At 35.8% G+C, this 13,707-nt stretch overlaps 1 pseudogene; it reads left to right on the top strand.

Moving 5' to 3' along the window:
- The first annotated feature begins 10,505 nt into the window (after positions 1–10,505).
- Positions 10,506–13,414, top strand: LOC123822868 (annotated as a pseudogene).
- Positions 13,415–13,707: the final 293 nt, after the last annotated feature.

Raw genomic sequence — 13,707 nt, 5'->3', positions numbered from 1 at the left:
CTTGATGCTAGTTACTTTTTTCTTCCTGTTCAATTGGATTTGAAGGTCTCTAGCATTTGTACAGAAGCAGATGTCAGATTGGGCCTTTTTTAATATCCAAGGTTCAAGTTACTGAAGTTTGGCTGCCACCTGGGTATTGAGTAGGACCTGGTATAGCCCTTTTCAAGGGAATTTTTGTTTTTAATGACATCAAATTAGAAGAGTGGGAGAGAATTGGACATGTTCACTAGGAGAAATTAAATCAGATATTTTGAGAAAACTAGAAGAACTGAGGATCTAGTCCAGCTTATAGGTATATAACAAAACCTCAAAGAGAATTAACATGATTAGAACTTAATATATTCATAAGTGCAAACATGCTTTTTCTCTCTATAATTACCCCATATTTTATCAGAGATAATCATACTAAATCTAATTTGTATCCATTAAACTTAGTATGATTATTTAAATAAGTGTAGCAACAATAATACTTGAACATGTAAACTATTTTTAAGGCTGCTTTGCTAGACATTTTATAAAGAATCTCAGATGGAACCCATAAGTGCCTGTGAGGTCAGGAAACCAAGCGACATTTTCAGCAGTTCCATAAAGCTGTCTGAGCCTACCTGTCTCTCAAATTTCACAGTCCTGTCAAAGCCTTGGTGATATAGCCAAGATTTCCAATTGTGTCCTATTACAAGGAGAGCCATCAGCTGCAGCTACTGCTCTTTTTACTGAAAAATTTGTTAAAAGATAACATGAACTTACTTCATTTCTAGTAAATCTATATAGGATAAAAGCATTGTATTTAATTCTGATAACTTTAAAGACATGCCTTTGTTAATCAAACCAACAAATACAAACTAGAATTTATTTACTAATGATTAATCCTAGAACAGGTGGGTAAATAAAAGGTGGGTTCTATGGAAGTTAACACAGAGCGATCTGATTATAAATTCCTAACTGGGCAGGTCATGGCGAGGTTTATGCCACAGGCTTATAACTTCTTCTGTGAAGGCTAATCTTTGTGTCAGGCAAGCCCTGCACATTGTTTCTGTGCATCTAAGTTAACATATATTTGAAATGCCTCTTTTCAGACCCCTCCTTCTAATACAAGACCACCTTGGTAGATCATTCCTTCTAAAGCATGGCTACCCTCACTATACTTGATCAACAACAAAATAAAATAAATGGCAAAAAGGGGGGAAGCACACAATCTTAACTGTCCTTTAATCCAATCTCTGCCTTTCTTTCTGCCACCTTCACATAATCTTTTTTAGGTTCCTTCTTTAATTTCAAAAGCATAAAAGAAGCTATAAACTGTTATCCTCTAAGGTATCTCTGTCTTTTGCAATCTTGCTTCCAGGTGTACCTTCTGTTTGGCTCAAATAATTTTTTTTAATAAAAATTCTCTACAGGTTTGGATGTTCTTACATTGTCAATCATATAAACATGAGAAACACTTGGGTTAATTATTTATTTTATTTCTGGGAATTTTATGAATGCTTAATTCATACAAGTGCTTCATGTTCTTTAAGCCAATTAAAGGTCTTCTACAAATTAATTTTAATAATACCATCTGAAGATAGAAAATACCACACATTTATAGCATATACATACCTAAATAGATGCACATAAACATACAGACAGGCACAAACAGAGAGTTTATAGCTTCTGTTTTAAAAAATTTGCCATGAATTAGGCACAAAATAGAAAACTCACTATTTTGAACTCAAAAAAAGGTGAGGAGGAGTTCTATGGAAATTAACGTCCCAGGATGATCTGATCATAAATGTCTAACTAGGGAAGTCATGGTAGGTAGTCACATCCCAAGCCTATAACATTTTAGTAAAAAAACCCAGGGTTTTTTGGACTTTGATTAAATTTAGTTTTAAATTCTAGCTCTAGAAATCATATTTTCCTTTCTATACATATACTCCTCAGAGATCTAGCCTTTCCCTGGGGTAATCAGCAATCCCAAGGCAGCAGAAGACAGTAGTCTGACCCTGATGAATGATCACAAAGCCCAGACCTCTAGCAAGGCAAGAATAACATCAGGACCTAAGTAATATTTCACCTCCTAAGCCCTAAGCTGGAACAACCCCCCGGCTACTTTCCCATGAAACCAGACAGAAGGGTAAGGGAATAGATCTCGCAACTCTCTTAAAACCTGTCAGCTCCCAGCATGACTTTGAGTCCCATAATCCACAATGTCTGTAATTTTGCCCTATATAATCTGTAACCTACATGTCATTGAGGAGTTCTGGCTTTTGAGCATTTATTTGACACAGAATAGAGGAAAGCTAGTTGTCTTAAATAAAATGATTAAATATTCCCTGAGAGATATAATATATACTTAAATCAGTCAGAAAAAACTCTGTAAATGTTTAAATCATTTCTTATTGTTATATAATTTTCTTTCTTTTTAAATTGTATTTTATTGATTATATTATTACAGTTGTCCCAATTTTTCCCTCTTCATCCCCCTCTATCCAACAACCCCCCATCCCTCAGGCAATCTCCACACCATTGTTCATGTCCATGGGTCACGTGTATACATTCTTTGGCTATTCCATTTCCTATACTGTACTTTACATCCTCACAGCTATTCTGTAACTACTTATTTGTACTTCTCAATCCCCTCACCTCTTCACCAATTTATATAATTAAAAATGAGTTGTGGAATAAATGATTACTTAATTTTGGCAATTTATGGCATATTTAATGTGTCTAATTTCAATCTAAACTATTTTATTTGAGAATATGTGTTTTGTAAAATATGTTTAAGTCTCTATGTTCCATTATCCACATTTAAACTTTCCAGTTATATTTTTTGAAATGTTCATTTTCCAAAAAAAGTCAGTACTTGTAGTCTTGAGTATATCATGCTAAGTAAAATAAGTCAGATGGAAAATGACAAAAACTGTATGATTCCACTCAGTAGTGAAATGTAAAATAAAAAGTAACAAACTAACAAAACAAACTCATACATGCAGATAATAGTGGTCACCAGAGGGGAAGAAGCTGGGAGAAGGGCAGAGTAGAGAATGAGGGTAAATATATGATGATGCAATAGAGTACACATGTCAAATTACAATCATATAAACCTGAAAATTATATAATGTTATTAACCAATGGTCACAATTTATGGTCACCATTTACTCTTACTGCTCTTGGTTCATTTGCCTCATCATCTGGTTTCTACTGCACATGCCTCAGCAGAGGAATTTCCCCCTCTCTGGATCATCCTTCCCAGGGTAAAGGCAGTCTTTTCTGCCTGCTTGGGGATTAAATCCCTTTGGGAAGGATGTGTCTGTCCCTTGGGGTATCTCTGAAGCTGCCTCTTCTTAGATAATGTAGCTTAATTAGATATCTGGCTCCTTTCTTTTTCATGAATATCTAACTAGCTACCTACTGTGACAGAAGGGTCATGTGTTTTTCATCACATCAACTTCTGCACTGTTGGAAATTTTACTATCAGCATGCATGATTGTAATAAAAACAAACCAGTATGGATTTCTGGGCTGCTGAGGGGAATCTGCTAGGGGATGGTGGCCTGCTTCCCCTCCACTGTGACTGGACACAGTTGCATGGCTGTGTTTTTTGATTCCACCCCCACTTTTAAAGCTGATTGAACCAGTAAAAACACTTGATTCTATATAATCCAATAAGATTCTCTGCTCCAAAGAATTTGTAATTGAGGCTAAAAGAGAACACCTTGTGAATGTGAAATTGTTATTTAACTGAGCTGTATTTCCTGTGCATAAAAAGAAGCCAACTAACTGAGAGGATGAAAAGGAAATGTCTGGTCTGTGTGCATTAGCTGTATGGACGTTGAAGGAAAAAGAGAATTCTTGGGATTCTCCAGGAGGAATAGCAGGTGCAAGAGCCCTGAGGCCAGGGGCTGAGTCATTTTTAAGAAGCAGCACATCAGTGGGCTAAGTAGAGTGTGCACTGAGAAGAGAAAGAAGGGTGTAGTGAGTGGAGACAAAGAATGAATAGTGTAGTCATAAGGTTCTGAGTTTTGCAAATTAGATAAAATTTTTATGGTTCCTCTGAGTGAGGCAGAAACCACTACATGATTTTCATCTGATTTCCAGCTTACTAGGATTACCATGGTTTGAGTGGAAGCAAGGGCTGTTAGAGGCTGGTTGCAGTGATTTAGTAGAAAATGTCAGTTTCTTGTGTCAGAACAGTAGGGTGAAATTTCTAATAAACTGAAATAGGGAGGAATGTGAGAGATGGAGACATGCGGAGAAGTATCAGATTCTCAGGTGTGCACGTGCAAGTTAAGTTTGCAATGCCTACAGGAAATGCAAGTAAAGATGTCAATAAAGCAGTTAGATAAAGCAGCCTAGAGGTCCACAATGGAGATACAAATATGGAATCATCAATGTGTAGGAGACATTTCAAGCCATGAGACTGCATTAGTCTACTTTGAAGTGAGTATGTAACAGAAGAGAGAGTCAAGGACTAACTAATATCAAAGGCAGTGCAGGGCTTGGAAGGTAGGAGGGTAGGTACGAGTCAGCAAAAAAAATTCAGAGAGGGACCAGATAGGCTAGAGAAAGGGAAGGGAAGGAAATGGAAGGCGAGGAGGAGAGAAGAGGAGTTAGAGGGAAGGGGAGGGGAAAGGAGTTAACAGCAAAGTGAGAGAGAGGGGGTAATGAAGGAGAGGAGAAGGGAAGAAAAGGAAAGAGTAAAGGAGGAGATGAGAAGGGAGAGAAGGGAAGGAAAAGCAGAGCAATGGCAGGAGAGTGCAGGGTCAGGAAAGCTAGAGAAAGAGTACAAGGGAGAGGGAAGAAGGAACTGAAAAATAAAATATAAAAACAAAAACAAAAAAGTCACATGGGCTCAACAGAAAATGGAGGCAACAGGAAAAAGAATTAGTGAACTTAAAGCTAAAACAATGGAAATATGCACAACAGTAGGGAAAGAAAAAAATAGATGAGCTGTCTTAAGGCCCTGTGGATAATAACAGAAGATTCAATATCCAAATCATCACACTCTCAAGGAAAAAGAGAAAGTGGAGCTGAAAGTGCATTTGAAGTAATAATGGTGAAAAATCCCAAATTTGCTGAAATATACACAGTTTGAAGGAATTAAGGAAATCCTTCTACTATTTCTTATAGCTGCATGTGAATTTAAATTTATTTCAGTAAAAATAGTAAAATGAAGAAATTTGATTCTCAATTTTTAGTGGTGATATGAGTAAGATGGCAGAATAAAAGTGTTATACCATCGTCCCTCTAACATATGGGAGTCAAATGGAAAAGTTCCAGCACACCATTAAAAAAATACCTGGGACAGAAGTAACAAGTGACTCTAAGGCTCACTGAAGATCCAAGATTTGAACAATTACTATGTACACACAAAAGAACCTATCCAGATGACTGCTTAGTGTAGAGAGTAACCCAGCACAAGTGTTACATCATGGCCACAGTTGACTGGCACTATAAACAAAGAATCAGGAAGATCCCTGGAGTTCCCATCACATACATATCTAACCATAGTTGCAACACTGAGTGGATGCCAGATGATCATGGAGCCCCTTCTTCTAATACTTAAATGGCAAAGTTCCTCGGCTTTCCTTAAACTAACTTTCTCTGTTGTCAATTTCTTTGCTCCACTCACCCATTTACTCTGCTGAGTATGGTTATATACACTCACTTTTTTATGTTGTTTTGAAAATGGAAAAAAAACCTGAGATAAATTGAAAAGGGTAAGAACATTTTTACTACCCATATCACCCCTCCCCAAAGGCAGCATAGCTTAGTTCCAGAAAGACCCCTTGACCTATAAATTCCCACAGGGAAAATGAGAGCACAGAGATTGAGTGCCCAGCATTCCCAGCCACATGGGATAGTGATCAAGAAGTCCATTTTTTCCCATCCTACTTAGAATACTATACTTATCATGCTGGCTAGGGGTAGTGATAGCCTGGGAACAGGGAATGGAGGTGGAGTCTTATAGCAACAATGGCTGAGGGTTCATCAAAGGATCAAGTATCATACTGACTGCTTTGTGGACCACAACAGACAGCCCACCCCATGAGCTGCTTGGGATACTTCAGTTGTAAAACTCCCCAACTGTCCCATAAGCACCCCAAGCACTTTGAATAGCTGCCCACACCTGTGGTCAAATGCCTGCACATGCCCCTATGGACAGCAAGTGAGAGATCACACAGACAGCTCCTAAGTGTACACAGAAAGCTGGCCCGACTCTGTTGGTTTGGGAGGAGAGGCAAAAGCTTGAACATTTAAGGGCACAACCCTAGGAAAAATAAACTATAAGATTTAGAACATGGATTGGTTTTGTAGAATAAAAAAAAAGGTATACAATTTCAAGAATTTCCCCTTAAGCCTTGGCTGGTGTAGCTCAGTGGATTGAGCATGGGCTGTGAACCAAAGTGTTGCCAGTTCAATTCCCAGTCAGGGCACATTCCTGAGTTGTGGACCAGGTTCCCAGTACCAAGCACAAGAGATGCAACCACACATTAATATTTCTCTCCCTCTCTCCTTCACTTCCCCTCTCTCTAAATATGAATAGATAAAATATTTTTTAAAAGAAGATAAAAAAAGAGAATTTCCCCTTATGAAGGAATGAGAAGAGTAGACAGGGCACATCCATTGAAAAGTTCTGAGAGAGCCTCAGAATCTCTAGCAAGTGATAGTGAAGGTGTTTCTCTCTCAAAACCAGTTAGTGAAGCCTAGAGAAGATGAATATATCCCTAATTGAGAAGGTAACAATTCAAGACTTGAAGGAATGCTAAAAAGCAATGAATCATAATACTCTCAATAAAACAAAATAATTTCTAGTATCTGACAACAAAAAAATGGAGATTTATAATTTCCTGACAAAGAATTAAAAAATAATTCTTTTAAGACAGCTCAACATGGTAAATAAAGAACACAAATAGGCAACTAAATAAAATTAGGTAAATAATATATCAACAAAATAAGAGGTTCCACACAGATATAGAAACCATAAAAAAGTAACAAACTGAATTCTGAAGCTAAGAAATACAATGAATGATGAGCAAACATCACACTTGACCAAACAGAAGAAAGACACCATGAACTATAGAGCAGTCATTTAAAATTGTACAGTAAAAAAAGAGCAGAAAAAAAGATTTAAAAAAAGAATGAGAAAACCTTATGGGATTTAGAGGAACCAGCAAAAGAACTAATACAAGTTTTCCTCAGATATAGTGAGGTTTCCATTCTAGACAACCACAGAAAAACTAAATATCATCATAAAGTGAGTCAAACAAATTTTTTTTATTTTCTCGGGCATATATACACTGTACTGTAATGTACTTTATTTGTGTACAATAGCATTATGTGTAAAAACATGTACATAGCTTAATGGAAAAAAAACTTCATTGCAAAAAAAAGAACAAAAAAGAAAAACAAACAAACAAACAAAAAAACACCCTAACCTTCATCTGAGCCTTCAATGATTTGTAATCTTTTTTCTGGTCAAGAGTCTTGTTTTTTATGGTGAAGTGGAGATGGCTGCTGACTGATCAGGTTGTTTGTAGCAATTTCTTAAAATAAGACAGCAATAAGTTTGTCACATTGATGGACTCTTTCATGAAGAGTTTCTCTATAGCTCGTGATGCTGTCTGATAGCATTTTAACAACAGTAGAACTTCTTTCAAAATTAGAGTCATATCTCTCAACTTGTAATAAGAAACATCTGATGAAATTAAATACTACTGATTTTTTAAATGTATAGAGGTTTTTTAAAAGATTTTATTTATTTATTTTTACAGAGGGAAGGGAGGAAGAAAGAGAGAGAGAGAGAAAGAAAGAAACATCAATGTGTGGTTTCTGGGGGCCGTGGCCTGCAACCCAAGCCATGTGCTCTGACTGGGAATCAAACCTGTGATGCTTTGGTTCACAGCCCGTGCTCAACCCACTGAGCTATGCCAGCCAGGGCTGATTTTTTTTAATATTATGAAATAGAAATATAAGGGTACATTCTAAATTTTATAAGGAAAATATTTTTTAAAATACAATTAATCTTATGCCTACTGGTAAAAGATTAACTGCATCCCTCTAGGATCAAAACAAAGCAAGGTTGTCTACTTTCAGCACTTTTATTTAACATAGTACTAAAAGCTCTAGTTAATGTAATGAGGCAAGGAAAAGAAATGACCATATAATTTAGAAAAAAAGAAACAACGATGCTACTATTTCAGAAGACATGATAGCCTATGTAGAAAGTCCAAAAGAGTCTACAAGAAGTAAAACTTCCTAGAACAATAAGCCTGTTCAACAATGTCTCTGGATACTAGTAAACACAAAAATCAAATCTACCTCTATATATCTATGTATTATCAATGAACACATAGATAGAAAAATTAAAATTTAATACCATGTACCATTAGTAGTAGAGTAAAATAAGTGTAATTTTAATGTTATATGTACTGGACTTATAGGGTAAAATGTTTATTAAACCAATCAAATGTGATGTAAATAAATGATGAGACAAACTTTGGTTCATAAATTGTAAGATAAAGCATAGTAAAATTGTCATTTTTTCCTAAATTGATATATAGATTTTGCCCAATTCCTATCAAAATTTCCACAAGCTTTTTGTAGAAATGCATAAAATTATTCTAAAATGTATATAAAAAGACAGAATAAATATAATACCTAAAACCATCATGAAAAATATGAAAATAAATGTGGAAGTATCCGTCTACCTTAATTCAAGACATCTACAGTAGTTTGCACTGTATGTGCTGGTGCAAGGAAAGACACATAGATGCATGAAATAGAACAGGAAATGCAAAAAGATACTTATAAAAATAAGCTCAACTCTCTTTTCAAAAATTTGCCAAACAGTTCAACTGAGGCTGAATAGCTTTTTCAACACATGGCATTCATAGACAGGAAAATGAACCTTGATCTATGCTTAATACCATATATAAAAATTAAATCAAAATGAATGAGGGATTTAAGTATAAAATAAAGAATTATGAAACTTATAGAAAAATAAGAAAAAATCTTCAGGAATTATGGCTAGACAAAGAATTCTTAATCTTTTCACCATAAGCACAATCCATAAAAAGGAATGTTAGTAAATTAGTATTTGACAATATTTAAAACTTTTACTCTGTGAAAACCCCTGTAAAGAAAATAAAAAATGAGTTCAAGACTTGGAGAAAATATTTTTCAACAACATTATCTAGCAGAGGATTATATTTTATCTTCCAAAATTCAACAGTAGAGAAAGAAACAACATAATCAGAAAAAAATGGTAAAATGCATTTAATTAAAGAACATATACAGATGGAAAACTAGAACATGAAAATATGATCAACTTTCTTTGCCTTTAGGAAATGCAAATTAAAATCATGAGAGCCTTGGCTGGTTTGGCTCAGTTGGTTGGAGTTTCATCCTATAGACCAAAAGGTCATGGGCTTGATTCCCACTCAGGGCACATACCCAGGTTGTGGGTTCAATCCCTGTTGGGGGCATATGTGTTGGTCAGGATGCATACCCGAGAAGGCAACCAACCAATACATCTCTTTCACATTGATGTTTTTTTTCTCTCTCTTTCTCTCCCTTCCACTCTATCTTAAAACAATGAAAAAAATCTCCTCCAGTGAAGATAAAAAATAAAAAATCATGATGTATCATTACATACATACCAAAATGTTTAAAACAAATAGTGACAATAACAAATTTCAGTGAAAATTTGAGAAGATAGGATAACTCATACATTGTTGAAGAGAGTATAAAATGATTAAGCCACTTTGGAAGACATTTTGTAACCAACAATGGTGCTCCTGGCCATTTATCCCAGAGATACAAAACCTTACATTATAGATGCTTCATTTGTAATAGAAAAAAACTGGAAACAACCCAGAGAATGACAAATGATTAAATAAACTTTAGTGTATTTGTATCATGGGAGAGTAATCAGTAAAAAGATAAAGGAACAGATTATTGATATATACAATGTTACTTCTTGGTACTATATCTTACAACTACACAGCAAAAGACATTTATCTCAAAATATAATTTGATTATAAATAATCCATGAAGAGTAAACAAAAATATAGAGATAAATAGACATACATCTTTTTTGCAGAAAGTAAATGCTTCAAATACAACATACTTTTATATCTAAAAATATAGTATTAATATTCTTCAATGGTTTTCTGTTGAACATATGCTAGAACAACCTTCATTTTCTGTAGCTGACTACTTTTTAAACATCATTCGATCTTCACTCTCTGTTAGGCAAGAATTGGACAATAACTGAAAAGAGAACAGTGTTTCAGAAAAGCAGAATTCAGAGCAAGGCAGTGGTGCTGGTCTTGGAGAGAGAGAAACATCACTGTGGCTGTATTCCTGGTCCATTCCAGAAACAGTCACCTGCGTAGGACTTTCAGTAGATTTTCTTCTTCACATCATTTTATTACACGGGTCTATGAAGACTGTGTATTGAGCACTTCCTTTGAGCACTTCTCTGGGAATGAACAATAATGATAAAGGGAAGTGCAAGCCATGGAGGGGAACCGGGATGAGGGGAGGACTCTGCGGAGATCGCCATGGAGGCCCTGAATGCCAGCATGGAGGAGAATGCCAGCTTCCTGCAGAAAGCATGAAAGCTCTACCCACTGCCCTGGGCACACAGCACCAGTTTTGGTGATTATTCACATGGAAAACCTTGCTAATTTCATTTTTAAGATAATAAAACTGGACAGTGTGACCCAGAGCACTATTGGAAATAATTTTAAAAATGGAAGCACAGCTGTAAATAGCTCTAATTGCTGAAAACTATCAGACAGTGGTGATCAAAGGAAGTCCAACTGCACAAAAGACAGTACAACTGGTAGTAGGGAAAATGGGAAGGTTACCCCAAAGACCAAGGAGATGGAGTGCAGCATAAACAATTGTAAAAGTCACTGTGAAGTACTTGAAATTACCAAAGATGCTGATGATAAAGATTCAAAAAAAGCTTATAGAAAGCTCAGCTGGAGTTTAATCCAGACAAAACCATGCTCCTGGAGCAAAAGATGCTTTTTAAAAGATTGGAAATGCTTATGCTGTTTTAAGCAGTCAAAAAGAAAAAAAGCAGTATGATCTCACAGGCAATGCAGAACAAGCATGGGTGTGATGTAGTTCATTTGTTTATTTTCCCTTTTATGTGCCTTTTTCCTTTTATGCCTGAGAAGATATATCCAGTAAAATATTACTACAAGCAATGTCTGAGATTTTCTGCCTATGTTTTCTTCTATGAGTTTTATGGTTTCAGATCTAACATTTAAGTCTTTAATCCATTTTGAATTTATTCTTGGGTGTGGTGCAAGAAGAATCAAATTAAAAAGTTTCTGCACAGCAAAGAAAAACATCAACAAAATAAAAAGACAACCCACAGAATGGGAGACCATATTCACCCATATATCTGATAAGAGGTTAATATCTGAAATTTATAAAGAACTTAAAAAATTCAACATCAAAAAACAAACAACCCATTTTAAAAATGGAAAAGAGACTGAATAGGTACTTCTCCAAAGAGGACATACAGATGGTCAATAGACATATGAAAAGGTGCTCAACATCACTAATCATCAGAGAAATGCAAATTAAAACCACAATGAGATATCACCTCACACCTGTCAGAATGACTATCATCAATAAATCAACAAACAAGTGCTGTTGTGGCTGTGGAGAAAGGGGCACCATTTGGCAGTGTTGGTTGGAATGTAGACTGGTACAGTCACTGTAGAAAGCAGTATGGAGATACCTCAAAATATTAAAAATGGATCTGCCTTTTCACCCAGAGATCCCACTTCTAGTAATACATCTGCAGGAACCCAACACACTAATTCAAAAGAACTTGAGCATCCCTGTGTTCATTGCAGCATTATTTACAATCACCAAGATATGGAAGCAGCCCAACTGTCTTTGAGTAGGTGAATGCATAAAACAATTATGAGACATTTATACAATGGAATACTACTTGGCTATAAAAAAGAAGAGAATTTTACCCTTTGCGACAGTATGGGTGGACCTGGAAAACATTATTCTAAGTGAAATAATCCAGTAAGAGAAAGACAAATGATTTCACTCATATGTGGAATCTAATAAACAAACTGAACTAACAAGTAAAATAGAGACAGGCTCATAGACAGAGCAGGTAGACAGCTAAGGGGTTGGTGGGGAGGGTTAAGGAATGGAAGGACTGAACAGAAAGGGAGAAGGAATCATGGACAAGGACAACAGTGTGGTGATAGCTGGGGGAAGGGTGGTTGAAGGGGACTAAATGGTAATAGAAAATACAATAAAAATTTGAAAAATAAAAAAAAGTTTTTAAAAAGCCTGGGTAACCACATAGAACCTTATCTCTTTAATATGGCCTTTTCTCTTTTCTTTCCTTTTGATTCAAACTAGCTTCATCCAGCACCCTAACTCAGCTGCCACCTTCTCCCTTACAGACCATTCCCTTAATCATTAAACCTTCAGAACAATGAGGTTCTGACCCTCATCAAATAATCCCAGGAACAAAATCTTGAGTCCATTGACCCCAGAGACAAAGTTTCAGTCAAATTAGAGATAATATCCAGGCTTCAGTTGTGTTCCAGCTTTGGCCCAGAAAAGTATCAAAGCCAGATGAAGAGATGCCATGGCTGACATCTGGACCAGATGCAATGACCAACTGCCCCCTAACCTAGCACTGACCAATTAATGGAGACCATGACCCTAACTCTCTTAGTCATCATGATTAATGATTTTTCCCTGATGTAACCCATGTGCTGGAAGTTATCAAAGAGCCAGGTCTTTGAGCATAAGCTAACTTGTCTCTGGGAATGTGCCTTTTCCTAAACATGAACCATTACTTTCTTTGCTGGAATCTCCTATTTGGTGTCTTATTGGGCTCTGATGCCCACAGACATCACCAAAACAATGGTATATTTAATTTCCGTAGAGCTTGTGAAGCTAATAAAACATCAGAAGACTTTTTAAATATATTCTTTAGTGGTGGATTTCCTTCAGGTAGTCTACATTCATTTTCAAGTGTATGAGCTGGTTATAGCCATCAACATCAGCATCAGCATAGCGAGCATGAAAGGAAGGAAGAAAGAAGAGATGGAGGCTTTTCTGCATTTATCCAGCTGATGCCCACTATTGTACTGATCCTCCTGTCATACTAAGACAATGGATTATCTCTAATCTTATCTCTATTCTGAAGGAAGGCAGATGACCTGAGCGTGCATGGCTGTAAAGACCTGGAGTGACTGACCAATATTTATACAAGCTGATGAACTAAAGTTTTATTTATATTATGTAGTATACTCTTTATTATTTTCTGTGTTTCATTTCATCATGAGAGTTAATGAAAGTGATTTGAAGTAAAAAAGTACACTTAATAGTTGGTTTCTAAAATCTTAATAGTTGATCCCTGTTCATGACCTACTGACTCTTGTAAATAGTAAGAAACTAAAAACTAAAATTAACACTTTAGTTATACTTCTGCAATTGTTTTCACTTTAAAAGTTTATATGATCACTAACTAAAAATCTCTCAAGAAAGGACTATCACACCTACACCAGTTTACCATTTTAGTGATTCTCCATTTTTTCCTTTGTCATGTAAATATTTATTAAGTGGTGATTTTCTATACATACAGATCTTTACCCTTTTCTGTAAATTCTATTAATGTTTAGTTCCAGGAGACATTTCAGTTTAAATTGATGGAATAAAT

This window comes from Phyllostomus hastatus, unplaced genomic scaffold (genome assembly GCF_019186645.2).
Source record: "Phyllostomus hastatus isolate PE091 unplaced genomic scaffold, TTU_PhHast_1.1 phas_contig_449, whole genome shotgun sequence".
In the NCBI taxonomy this organism is placed as follows: domain Eukaryota; kingdom Metazoa; phylum Chordata; class Mammalia; order Chiroptera; family Phyllostomidae; genus Phyllostomus; species Phyllostomus hastatus.
Note: the sequence above shows the minus strand (reverse complement) of the source record. Positions and strands in the feature narration are given on the sequence as shown.